Genomic DNA, 14,921 nt, shown 5'->3' on the forward strand with positions numbered 1-14,921 from the left:
TCATTTTCTTCAGAATAGAAAAATTAATATCAGAGATACGAAAAAATGTTTTTCTACGAGCGTGCAAAAATGTCTACTTTCGCGCACGCATTTTAGTTTAGAAAGTTTCACTTTTCCGCACGGGTGTTACTTTTCCGCACGCGTGTTACTTTTCCGCCGCGGTTTTTACTTTTCCGCACGCGTGTTAATTTAGATATGTTAACAGGGTAAAGTAATTATAATACATGCAATAGACTAATACTACTGATTTATTTCAAATATATCTTATTGTGTTCCTGTTTTAATGAAATTAACGCGACAATTCGATGAAAAAAAAATTATTTTGACATAATATTCGAAAGTCAAATCGGTAGACCATAACAGTCGTTTTGAATCATTTTCATGGAAACCAAGATCGTCGTCATGCTAACTAAATATATTGAAAGTTTGGTTTTGACAACCTTGTCAAAGAATTAATTTGTGTATGTATTTTCATATTAATTAAATTAATTTATTAAGATTTGGTAATTTTTTAAAGACTCTTAGAAAAAATATTCTTCCTAACTCTTGCAGAAAGTCTCTTTTCCGCACTCGACTGCTTGCCGAACTCCCGCTTCGCGTCGTTCGGCAGACTGCAGTCGCATGCGGAAAAGAATGACTTTCTGCACTTTTTAGGAAAATAACTATTAAATATAATGGTAGGGGAGCAAAGTATGCTAAATGTGCAGTCACTCGAGCGCTTTGGGGACCTATTGGGTTGTGAAGAGTAGGTCCTAAAACCAAAAAAAGTTAAGTAAAGTTTTCCATTTTAGTGGGCGCTTGCCATTTTTTAATTTAATTTTCCATTTCCAACAATCGTTTTTTCCGATAATAACGCCATCTATCCATAATTCGAAAAAATGTTTCGAATAAAAGTTACTTATTTTTACGTAAGGAATCCAAATCTGCAATAAAAAATGAGGGCTCCTATTTAAGATTTTAAAGTAACCCCCCACCCCACATCCATGGGGGGTCGTGTTTGGTACCATTCGATAGATTTTTCAAAAATATTGAATAAGTGTATTTCACAGTTTTTTGATCTGATGTTCATTTCGCGAAATATCGCGGGATTCGTATTTAAAATATTAAATTTACCCCCCACCCCTCTCCGTGGGAAGTCGTGTTTGGTATCATTCGATAGATTTTAAAAAAATATTGGGCACGTATTTTTTAGTTTTTCGATCTGTCATTCATTTCGCGAAATATTCGCTTTTTTCTTGTGAAACTTTGGGACTCGCCCATTTCCTTACGCCCGGCTCAAATCGTCAGATTTTTGAAATATACACTCTTTTGCATGTACTTAACTTACCTTATCTTAATCTGACAATTTCGGGTTTTTTTAAGGATAGATTTTTTTTTTCGGGCCCCCCTTAACGAACTCCCCTGTGTTAAGAGCCAATATATGGTAGAGGTACATCTGCAGGGTACCAGGTTTCTCCCATATGCTAATCTGACGCGCTCGAGTAACTGCAAAAATCCCCGCTTGGGCTCCCCTACCATAAATTAATAATAATACATTATAAAAGCGAATAACGAATTTTTGTAGTTTGCTAAAAAATGCCATTTTCTTCAGAATAGGAGGATTAGTATCCGATACGAAAAAATATTTAAATATGAAATAATAGGTTATTTTCCCAAGAAATTGGTGTGAAATAGCTATTTGTATAACAAGGGAGGAAAGTGCTACTTTTACTCCCGAGAATGAAGTTTACTGCCCGACGCGTAGCGGAGGGCAGTAAGGAAAAGACACTTTACTCCCATGTTATACATATGGTTTTTCCACCTTCCTCAAATTAATAACAAGTCATTTTTTCATTTTTACTAATTTATTTATGTAACTAACCAACAAAATTTATTAAAACTAACAAGTAGGTACAACATAACTGTCAACTGTCAAATAAAAAGAATGTGTGTGTACTTTGTACGCACGTAAGAAGTTATACTTCTATTATATGATTTAAACGAAATTAATATACTTTTTATTTATATTTTGTTTAAATATTAAACTAATTTATACTTACTACTTCTCAAACATTTTTATTAGAACAGTGCCAAAAATTAAAATAATAAAAGAATAAAACACACACAAACACATTAAACAAGCCACAAATGATGTCTGAAAATTAATTGTCGAAAATTTTTTTAACTAAATACGTATTTTCTGAAAATACAATTATATAATAAATATACTTACAATCATAAAATGTATTAAAAAAACAAAAAAGAAAGTTTCTATTGGGAATCGAACCAGCGCTGATAAGAGCGGTTGGAATTGAAATTCACTCGCCTTCTCCGCTTAGCCACGGACACTATGTGTCATTATTTACGAAGATCGACTAACTAAACGGATTAAACTTGTGATATTTTGATATTTTGAAAATTGATCAAATTATTTTAATTTTGAATTGAAATGATTTAGAATTGAAAAAATACAACAAAACATAGAGCAAAAAACCAATATATTAGGTGAATATTGATAGAAATTTTGATGGTAATCAAATTATATAAATAAAAGTATTACATACTATGTATTTTGGCAGATCAAATAGGTAGGTTTATACCAATGATACATTAACAATTATTACGTACCTGTTGCTTTTAAAAACTATTTAAAAGTCACTACAATATTATAAACTTTTTTGTTTCTGTCCTCACAACAATAAAACTAATATATTATACATTTGTTTACCTTTACCTCCAAACCACAGCTGCCATATCGGATAATTTTTGACATGTCATTTGAACATCCAATCAGAACAAAGCTATAATGCGCATGCGCCGGGCTGATAGGTTTTAACATATAAAAAAATCACCCTCTATCGCCGGTAAAGAAGTATAATTTCAATAAGTCAAATTAATAATGTAAACATTGTTAAATCAAAATATCAATTTACTGTTTTTTACCATTCTGCAAAATACAGGGTGTTTTATAAATAAACCTTAAAATGTATAGATACTTACGTAATATTATTTTCTATATTGTACAGGGCGTCAATAAGTTATATTTCATGAATGAAATACCATGACGTCACTTTTACTTTTCCTCCCTAGGGAGGAAAAATATTTTCCTCCCTTTGAAGGAAAAGTACAACTTTGCTCCCTACAATCAGGTCCGGAAAAGTATACTTTCGGTAGAGGTAGGTGGAAAAAATTTTTTCCAAATTTTTTTCCGAAAAAATTTTTTCCACCTACCTCTACCGAAAGTATACTTTTCCGGACCTGATTGTAGGGAGCAAAGTTGTACTTTTCCTCCCTAGGGAGGAAAATATTTTTCCTCCCTAGGGAGGAAAAGTAAAAGTGAGGTTACGGTATTTCATTCATGAAATATAACTTATTGACGCCCTGTACAATATCTATTTGCTATTACGTAAGTATCTATATATTTTAACGTTTATTTATAAAACACCCTGTATTTTGCAGAATCGTAAAAAAACAGTAAATTGTTATTTTGATTTAACAATGTTTACATTAATAATTTGACTTATATTTGACAGTTGACAGTTATATTGTACCTCCTTGTTAGTTTCAGTTTTGATAAATTTTGTTGGTTAGTTACATATAATAAGTTAAGTAAAAATGAAAAAATTATTTGATATTTGAGGAAGGTGGAAAAACCATATGTATAACATGGGAGTAAAGTGCCTTTTCCTCCCTTGAATGATTACTGCCCTCCGCTACGCGTCGGGCAGTAAACTTCATTCTCGGGAGGAAAAGTAACACTTTCCTCCCTTGTTATACAAATAGCTATTTCTACGGCAAAAATTGAGTGAATCGTAAATGAATACCTAATATACAGGGGGATTGATTAGTAGGGTATAGCTCAATAGCTCCGCTATAGTAATAGATAGCAATAAAAGTTAATAACAAAAATTTTAGTCACCTTTGAGCTTCACATTACAAAATTAGTTAGAATGTTACAGGGTGTTCGATAACACAGTGGCAGACCTAACTTATGTTTTTTTTTAAGTAGAACAACCTATATTTTATTTTATATTCGAAATCCTGTTAACTTTTCCATCACAAAAATATAAAGGTTTGTAATGTTATACAGGGTATTTACAAAGTTATAACCAATTTTGTATGAAAATCGTAACAAGTTCAACTCCCTGTATAAATAAAAATAAGCACAACAGCAATGTTTTATTAATGCATATTTTTTATTTATTGTCAAAATTTTTAAGAATTATTGATATTGCTAATTTTCTTTATATCAAATACAGGGTGAGTCAAAACGCAAGTACATTATTTTCTCAGTAATGTTAAATGGAACACCCTGTATTTTATATCATTATTGAAAAGTAACATTAACGTACTTTAATTTTTATATAACATTCCCTATGTCCAAATTTATTAGTTTTCGAGATATTTTCATTTTTCATAGCAAATTATTTTAGGTGTTTAAATTTATCTAAATTTTAAGTAAGCCATGACTGAATTGACAATTGAAGATTACCGATTATCAATCCGGTAATCAATGTAACACTGTAGCAAATAAAGAATTAAAAATAATTTATTAGTAATACATTTTACAAACAAAAACACAACCACTACATGCAACATTTTTGAAACAATTAAAAACTATCTTTTTATGTAAATGCAACAAATAAACAAAGAAAATTAGTAATAAATTTTACAAAAAAACACACAAACACAAAATACAATATTTTGTGAAGACAATTAAACACTACGTTTTTATGTAAATGTAACAATGTAACAAATAAAGAAGGAAACATAATTTATCAGTAATACATTTTGCAAAAAAACATGTTTGATAAACATAGAAGCTACTTTTAATAAAATATTTTTAATATTTAATTACATAAGGTGTTCAGAATTATCTTTAACACATTTATGTACGCCTAAAAACAATCATTGAATGAGCTACATACTCGAAAACTAATAAATTTAGACATAGGGAATGTTATCTAAAAATTAAAGTACGGTAATGGTACTTTTCAATAGTGATATAAAATACAGGGTGTTCTATTTAAAATTACTGAGAAAATAATGTACTAGCGTTTTGACTCACCCTGTATTTGATATAAAGAAAATTAGCAATATCGACCATTCTTGAAAATTTTGACAATACGTTAAAAAATACGGCATTAATAAACCATTGTTGTTTTGCTTATTTTTATTTATACAGGGAGTTGAACTTGTTACGATTTTCATATAAAATTGGTTATAACTTTGTAAATACCCTGTATAACATAACAAGCCTTTATATTTTTGTGATGGAGAAGTTAACAGGATTTCGAATTTAAAATAAAATATAGGGTGTTCCATTTAAAAAAACATAATTTTGGTCTGCCACTGTGTTATCGAACACCCCGTAACATTCTAACTAATTTTGTAATATGAAGCTCAAAGGTGGCTAAAATTTTTGTTATTAACTTTTATGGCTATCTATTACTCTAGCGGAGCTATTGAGCTTTACCCTACTAATCAATCACCCTGTATAGGAAAACATTGATTTTTTCGTATATAATATCACAAGAGAGAAAATTTTGCCGGCAATATTTTCGACTGGTATGAAAGTTTGTTGCCTGGCAATTTTCGCGAATTAAATTGATTTTGTCAAAATTTCATAAGCGAAAATTACCAAAAGGCAACGAACTTGAATGAAACCGGAGACAATTTTGCTGGTAAATAATTTTCTCTCGAATGATATTCGACAAGACTATTTCACGAGACAATTAATGCACCATATAAACGAAATAAAATCTTTATTTATTTGTTATTACCAGACACTTTTGTGATGGATCTGTCATAATTTTGTCGCTGAGAAATCACGTCGCTAAGGAGTTTTGTCAGTAGGAAACGATGCGTTGCTATTACGTTTTATCAGTTAAAAACAGTCTAGTGAAATAGTCGATATAAAACTAACACTTTCGATAGCGAATAAATCGAAAACTATTAATTTTATCAAAAAACGTATAGAACATTTTTTGCTTAGAAATAACGTTTTTATTAAATTTTGCGGTCAAAATATAATAAAAAATTTCCACCCCCGAGATGGGGTGGCAACCACCCCCATGTAAAAGCGCCTTTCGGCATCATATAGATTTTGATCCCTGGACTAGCTAGTACTTATTCTCAAATTTTCAAGCAAATCGATCCATACTGTAAAAATTGCGAGGTGAAAAGCTTCGGTTCCTGGACTAAAAGCAGCCTGTACAAAATACATTACGGTATTATAAAAAGTATGTATAAACAAAATTGATTTGTATTATGCTATTAAGGTCTACTATAACATTCCTACCAGGGAAAAAGTTCTTCTTTCGTTAAGTGCCGTCGTATCCACAGGGGCGTAACAGAGGCCCCCGCAGCGTGAAGCTTGCGGGGGCCCCAATCGTTTAGGGGCCCATCTTGTCATCTGATATTATGTAAAAATCTGTTATTGTTATATTATTTTACGTTGTGTGTTTAAAATTAAAAACGCAAATTTCTAAATAAACGTATTTGCCAAGTGAATCATCTCATAATATCTAGAAACTTAATCCCTTCCGGCCTACCGAAATTTTATGGTGTGACAATAAACAATAATGCTTTGTACGTGACTATTGAAAGATTTAAGAATTGCAATTTGCCGAAATGGGTTTTCTCTTTAATCTTTACCTACGTTTAGTATTTCGATACAATTATCCAGAGGCGTAACAAAGGCCCCCGCAGCATGAAGCCCCAATATGTCAAGGGCCCATCTTGTCTAATATTATGTAAAAATGTGTTTTTTTATTATTTGCATACATACGTTTTTTAAGCAGTGCAGTATTGAAAATGAAGTTGTCTATACGAATTAATAAAATTGTAGATATATTCGCTGATAGTAGATAGTGCACGAAGAAAGTTGTTCATCTCATAGAATAATACGAATGTAATCATTTGGTAATTTGTGTTCTATTTTATTCTATATCAATAAAGATGAAAAATGTAAGTCGTCATAAACAATGCATGAATGCACCAATAGTAAATGACAGTTTTGGAGTGAAATTATCAGCGTCACGACGGACGTATTTGCTTGACAATTTGGATTTAGGTTCTAGTTACACTCCACTGCAAAGTTGGATTAATGCCGTTGGTTGCTTTTACTTCGGGGGGTGACACCCCTGCCTGGGGTGAAAAACATACGTTTAAAATAAGTCCGGAAATGTATAAATTGACTAATTATAAGCAAATTTTGTTCTTCTATAGAGTTTCTTTATCTATGCTAATACTTTTCAAGTCATTTGCGAGTGAAAATGTTTATTAAAAAAAACAACGTTTTCAGACAAGTTTTTCGCAAATAACTCAAAAATAAGTATTTATCGAATTAAATATTAGATTTCGAAAAAATATTTGTAGCAAAAATGTAGTTTATAAGATTCAGAAAATGGTGTACTTATCCATGAAGTCTATCGACACAGGAAAAGCACAGTTGAAGCTCATGAAAAATTATTCTTATTTGTCACATTCCAAATCGAATATTTCAACCTGAAATAACCAAAAAATGAAGCAATTTTCGGGAAAAACGCTTAAATTTTTTTTAAATGTTTCAAAAAAAAGCTTTATTTTTTATTTTTTATAAAAGTTTCTAGCACCAAAACTATACGAGTTACGCTCAAAATAAAATTGGCCCATTTTTTGGTAAAAAAATCGTGAAAATCTGCCCCTATTTCGCACCCCAAATAAAATTTATCATTAGCGCTTTACCATTTACTTTAAAAATTTATTGTTTATATGATCTGTAAGTTTGACCGGTTCAAAGTTCTTATTTTTGAAAAAATTTAAAAGTTTTTTATTTTGGAAAAATGCCTTTTTTTCAAAATAACTTAAAAAGTATTAGTGATACGAAAAATCTCAAAGGGTAAAGAAATGTAGGTAGGTCTTGCTTTTATAAATATTTTGGCTTTATTTTCTTTTCCTGTAAGACAAAAATTAGTTAAGACATGGCTGTTTAAAATTTGCATATACTCGTAATTAGTGACTCTTTCAAGCCCTTATACTAGAACCCTTTTAAAAATAAGCACTTTGAAGCGGTGAAACTTACAGGTGATATTAAAAGTTAGATAATTTTTGTAAGGCGATAACGATTAGTTTCATTTGGGGTGCTAAATAGGGGGAGATTTTCACAATTTTTTACCAAAAAAATGGGATTAACTGTATTTTGAGCGTAACTGGCTTAGTTTCGATGCTAGAAACTTTTGTAAAAAATAAAGCTTCTTTTAAACACTTTAAAAAAGTTCTACAGTTTTAAACAGTATTTCATTTTTTGGTTATTTCACGTTGAAATATTCGATTTGGAATTTGACGAATAAGAAAAACTTTTCATGAGCTACAAGTTTTCTTTTACTGAGTCGATAGACTTCATTTTTGATTCACTTTTTTTATATAAGCTAGATACATTTTTTCTAACAATATTCTCTTCGATCGAATACTTATTCTTTGAACTATTTGCGAAAAATCGCTTAAAAACGCGGTTTTTTTGTTGAACAATAAACATGATTACCCATAAATAACTCGAAAAGTCTTGAGTTGACCACTTCGGTGGTGACACTGAAAATTACACGGTATCGTCATATTTTACCTTGATTTACTGGGCTGTAACATATATAGGTATTTGTTACACATGTCGCATTGGCTAATTTTTTAAAGGGGGCCCCATTTCCAATTCTGCGGTAGCGCCCCGACGGAGTTTGTTACTCCACTGCGTATCCAACCGCCAATCGCAGGTTGAATACTAGTATCATCATCACTTTTTTAACTCTAACTGCCGCTGATCTGAAGAGTTGCATAGAACTGCATCTAAACCAGTCCCTTACATTTTTCAACCATGGCACTCTCTTTCCTCCTATACCTACTCCTTCCTCCTGTTATTTATTAATCTTTTTTAATTTTATTGTGTTTATTATTTCCGATTCTTTGCCCATTTCTTGCAATACTTTCGTGTTCGTTTTCTTCTGTGTCCATGCTAATCTAAGCATCCACGCTTAGAGTCCTAAGTTAAATATTGCTTCACTTGCAGGTAGTAATGCTTTTTCAAAAATTCATTCACTATATAAATTGAATAGCAACGCAGACATCACACATCCCTGCCTAAATTCTCTCCTGATTTCAATTTCTGGACTGGTAGTCCAGGAACCGAAGCTTTTCACCTCGAAATTTTTACAGAATGGATCGATTTGCTTGAAAATTTGAGAATAAGTAGTGGATAGTCCAAGGATCAAAATCTATATGATGCCGAAAGGCGCTTTTACCATGGGGGTGGGTGCCACCCCATCCCGGGAGTGGAAATTTTTATTATATTTAGAACGCAAAAGTTGACAAAATCATTCATTCTAAGCAAAAAATGTTCCATATACTTTTTTGATAAAATTAACAGTTTTCGATTTATTCGCTATCGAAAGTGTTAGTTTTATATCGAAAAAATCAATGTTTTTTGATTTACGATTCACTCAATTTTTGCCGTAGTAAAAATTTTTTTAAACCAAATACTTGGGAATTAAATAATCTACAATTTCATATTTAAACATTTTTCGTATATCTGATGCTAATCTTTCTATTCTGAAGGAAATGGCATTTTTTACCAAACTACAAAAATTCGTTATTCGTTTTTTAACTCCAGTTTATTAAAAACTAATCATTCTAGCCAGTCAAACTTCTAGAATCAATTAATAATACATAAATAAAGACGAATGAATAAGGCCAATGACTAAAACCACCGTTTACTTACATTATTATGCTTCCTATTGGATTTCTCCTTTTTTTTTTTCAAAAAATATATTGATTTTTTAACCGTAACTTTTTTATTTTTTATCTAAGAAAGTTTGGCATAAAAGAATTTTGTAGGTTTTTACAAGATCTATAAGCGTATTAATATTAAATCTTTCTAAAATCCTCAGTTGCAAAAAGAGGTGACTTTGAAAGGGTTGGTAAAGGTGGTTTTTGCATGTTATTACAAGTTTTAATTGTCAATACCTCACTCAATTTTTGCCGTAGAAAAAATTTTTGCAATTCAGATTCTTGGGAATTAAATAAGCTACAATTTCATATTTAAACATTTTTTCGTATCTCTGATGTTAATCTTCCTATTCTGAAGAAAAAGCCATTTTTTTCCTAACTACACAAATTCGTTATTCGCTTTTAACTTAATTTATTTTAAAACTGATCATTCTAAGCCGTTCAAACTTCTAAAACCTATTAATAATACATAAATAAAGAAGACCAAATAAGATTAATGACTAATTTTAATTAGGGTGGTGATTAGGAGGTTGCTTCCGATCACTTTTTCGCAGAAAAAATATAGGGATGACATTATTTTTTATTATAAGTCACTTTTTGAGCTAGAGACTTTTTTTATTTTTAGAGATATATATTTTTAAATACTTTAAATTAGTTTGAACAAGTTGTCCTCGAAAAATGCATAGTTTTTCCGGCTTTTGACTTTAAAACTACAATATTTAACATTTGACGAAGAAGAGCTAACATATAATAAAGTATAGCTCAATTACTATTGGTCTTAAAGAAAATTATAAAAAACAGTTTTGTTTATTTTTTTAAAAGATACATTTTTGTTATGTAAAGTTGTTTTGATAAAACGAAACCTTTTGGAGTTATTAGCAGAAAACTTATTAAAAACATTGTTTTTTTCGATATAAAACTAACAATTTCGATAGCAAATAAATCAAAAACTAGTAATTCTATCAAAAAATTGTATAGAACGTTTTTTGCTTAGAATGAATGTTTTTATTAACTTTTGCGGTTAAAATATAATAAAAAATTTCCACACCCCGAGATGGGGTGGCAAGCACCCCCATGGTAAAAGCGCCTTTCGGTATCATATATATTTTGATCCTTGGACTATCCACTACTTATTCTCAAATTTTCAAGCAAATCGATCCATTCTGTAAAAATTGCCAGGTTTTGTTATATTTCAAGCTTCATTAATTGGACTATGGGTTCGTTATCTATTTAAATTTGTGCTATTGGATTTCAGTAAAGATTTGTTACTATTCGTAAGTCCTTTTTGTCTATGTTTTGAATCTTTAGAATTCGAACTAATTTTTGATGTCTTACCTTTTCAAATGCTTTTTCAAAAACAACGTAACAAACACGCACATCCACATTCATATCCATTATCCATGTCTCTTTGAGCTATCACATTAAAAGCAAATAACGCCTCTCTGGTTCGTAATCCGTTTCTGAAATTCCTTCTTTCAGTTTTTTATTTATAGGAACAAGTATTGTTTTCGGGAAAGTTTCTAGTGGTATTACTAGTATGTTTGAAGTTTTTGTAAAAATCTTGTGATATAAGTTTTGGATCTTGTGATACCAGCTGCAAATATTTTGGATATCTAAGTGGAAGCTTAACAAGATCGCCTCTTGGTTTTCATCAATGAAATTGCTTTTCAAAGACAGACGTTGTTTTGTTTAACTTGCAGTTAAACACAGTTTGACAGCAAAACTTGTTCGTTTATGTTAAATTTCATATTATGAGCTGGTTTAAATTGTTTTGTGTTGCTACATGATCACTGACATTGAGATCAACTGCACCTACTCAATTTTTATTTATTCACTGAGTTCACAGTTGTTAGTTAAAAAAACAAAACATATCATCATTCTCTTTGCCTTATCCCTATGCGGGGTCGGCTTCCCTAATTGCATTTCTCCACACAATTCTGTCTTGGGTCATATCAATGTTAATCCCCTTTACCAACATGTCCTGCCTTATCGCCTCCCCCCAGGTCTTCTTTGGTCTTCCTCTCCTACTCCTTCCAGGAATCTGCACTTCAGCTATTCTTCGTATTGGGTGATTAACGTCTCGACGTTGAACATGACCGAACCATCTTAACCTATGCTCTCTCATTTTGGCATCAATTGGTGCCACACCTAGACTTCCCCTAATATACTCATTTCTAATTTTATCCTTCTTTGTCACTCCACTCATCCATCTAAGCATTCTCATTTCCGCCACATGCATTCGTTGTTCCTCTTTCTTTTTCACTGCCCAACATTCAGACCCGTACATCATAGCCGGTCTTATGGCTGTTTTATAGAATTTTCCCTTCAGCTTCATTGGAATTTTTCTGTCACACAACACACCACTCGCTTCTTTCCACTTCATCCATCCAGCCCTAATTCTACTGCATGCATCTCCATCTATTTCTCCATTACTCTGTAATACCGATCCTAGGTACTTAAAACTATTGCTTTTCACAATCATTTCACCATCCAAAGATACCATTTTATTTGTAGTAGCTCCATCTTTAAATGAACATTCCAAATACTCTGTTTTTGTCCTACTAAGTTTTAAACCTTTTTCCTCCAGAGCTTGTCTCCACTGTTCCAGTTTTTGTTCTAAGTCTCTTTCACTATTTCCTACTAACACGACATCATCAGCATACATTAAGCACCATGGAATGTTACCCTGTAGTTTCGCTGTTATCTGGTCCAAAACTAATGAGAATAAATACGGACTAAGCACAGAGCCTTGGTGCAATCCTACTTTCACATGAAATTTATCAGTCTCTCCCACACCTGTCCTAACACTAGTCGTTACTCCCTCATACATATCCCTCACAATCTTTACATATTCACCAGGGACTCCTTTCTTATTGAGTGCCCACCACAGAATCTCTCGAGGAACTCTATCATATGCTTTCTCAAGATCAATGAATACCATATGAGCGTTTGTTTCTTTACTCCTGTATTTTTCCATCAACTGCCTTATAATGAAAATTGCATCTGTTGTTGATCTACCCTGCATAAAGCCAAATTGATTCTCGGATATTTCGGTCTCTTCACGTATCCGTCTGTCAATTACTCTTTCCCATATTTTCATGGTGTGGCTAAGCAGTTTTATAGCCCTGTAGTTTGTACATTGTTGTATATCTCCCTTGTTTTTGTAAACAGGTACCAGTATACTGCTTCTCCATTCGTCTGGCATTTGTCCGACTTCCATAATTCTATTAAATAGACCTGCTAGCCACCTTGTTCCTGTCTCTCCCAATGCTCTCCATACTTCCCCAGGAATATCATCTGGTCCTACCGCTTTTCCTTTCTTTATTTTTTGAAGCGCTTGAGCCACTTCCTCGTTGGTTATTTTGGTGACCATTGCTGCTACTGTCTCCGTTGACTCTACAGGCTGTCTGTCAAATTCTTCATTTAATAAGCTGTCAAAGTACTTTCTCCATCTCTTTTTGACTTCCCTTTCGTGAACTAGTATTTTATTATTTTCATCTCGGATACATCTAATCTGATTAAAATCTTTTGCTTTCCTTGCTCTCTGTTTGGCTATTTTATATATCTTCGTTTCGCCTTCCCTGGTCTCAAGTTGATCATATAGGTTTGAATACGCTTCTGCTTTGGCTTTTGCTACTGCTCCTTTCGCTTCCTTTTTCGCCACCATATAGTTTTGAAGATCTGTGTCGGATCTGGTTTCTTGCCACTTTTTATATAATTTTCTCTTCTCTTTTATTTTTCCTTGTACTTCGTTTGACCACCACCAAGTCTCTTTATCCTCAAACTTTTTTCCTGACGTTTTCCCAAGTATTTCAATAGCAGTCTCTCTTATACTACTGGCCATTTTTCTCCAAATTGTATTAGGGCTTCCTTTCATGTTCCAACATATTTTTTCTACTATTCTTCTCCTGAATAGACCTTCTTTCTCATCTTTCAGCAGCCACCATTTGATTTTTTGTGGTCCTCTCCGATATTTTTTTTTTAGTTTCGCTTTTTACTTCGATGTCCAGAACAAGCAGCTTATGTTGTTGGCTTACTGTCTCACTCACTATTACCTTGCAGTCCTTGCATTCACGTATGTCTTCTTTCCTTATCATGAAGTAGTCTATTTGGGATTGATGTTGTCCACTTTTGTAGGTAATAGGTTGAGTTTCTCTCTTTTTAAAGAATGTGTTAACAATCGCCATATCCAATGCTGTTGCTAATTCAAGCATGTCATCTCCAGCTTCATTTCTAGTTCCAAAGCCTAATCCCCCATGTATTGTTTCATATCCTGTCTTGGTTTGGCCCACATGTGCATTGAAATCACCTCCTATTATAACTTTCTCCTCTGCTGGAATATCACTCAGTACGTCTCCTAATTGATCATAGAAAGCTCTTCTTTCATTCTCACCCAGACCTGTTTGGGGAGCATACACACAAACAACATTCAATACCTCTTTATCAATTACAAATTTCACTGACATCATTCTATCACTCGTTCTTACAACTTCTACTACGTTATCTTTCATTTCACTATCAGCAATTATACCAACTCCATTTCTAGTGTTACTACTCCCTACATACCACAATTTGTATCCTTCACCTAGTTCTTTCGCCCTTTGTCCTTTCCACCTAGTTTCTTGAATACAAGCAATTTGAACTCTTCTTCGTTTGAGCGCATCCACTAACTCCAGACTCTTACCTGTAAGACTACCAAGATTCCAAGACCCTATCCTGATTTTTCTAACCTGCAATGGTGTTCCCCCTGAGATAGTCCTCACCCGGAGATCCGAACGGAGGCTCATTTTACTTCCGGAACATTTTACCTCAGGAGATGCCATCATTTCAGTATAAGTTTTTACTGCGTTTGGAGAAGGTCTTTTCATTATTATGGCCTGAAAAGATTTTTGGATATTTGATGCCTGAATGCCTTTTCTATCAGCACCATACCCTGCCCTGCACGTTTAGCCAATACACCACCAATGCAACCAAAGTGCAGTATTACCCCACACCCGCCTGCATTTTTCTGTATAGGCCAGGATCCCTACTGTAAGGACTGCCCTATAAGCCAATGTATTGTTGCCCGTATCCCGCCGCTAGGAGGCACGTACTTTGGTTATTTCGGGATACTAAAAAAAAAAAAAAAAAAAAAAAAAAAAAAAAAAAAAAAAAAAAAAAAAAAACAAAACAAAAACAAAACATAA

This window comes from Diabrotica virgifera, chromosome 7 (assembly GCF_917563875.1).
Source record: "Diabrotica virgifera virgifera chromosome 7, PGI_DIABVI_V3a".
NCBI classification, from domain to species: Eukaryota; Metazoa; Arthropoda; class Insecta; order Coleoptera; family Chrysomelidae; genus Diabrotica; species Diabrotica virgifera.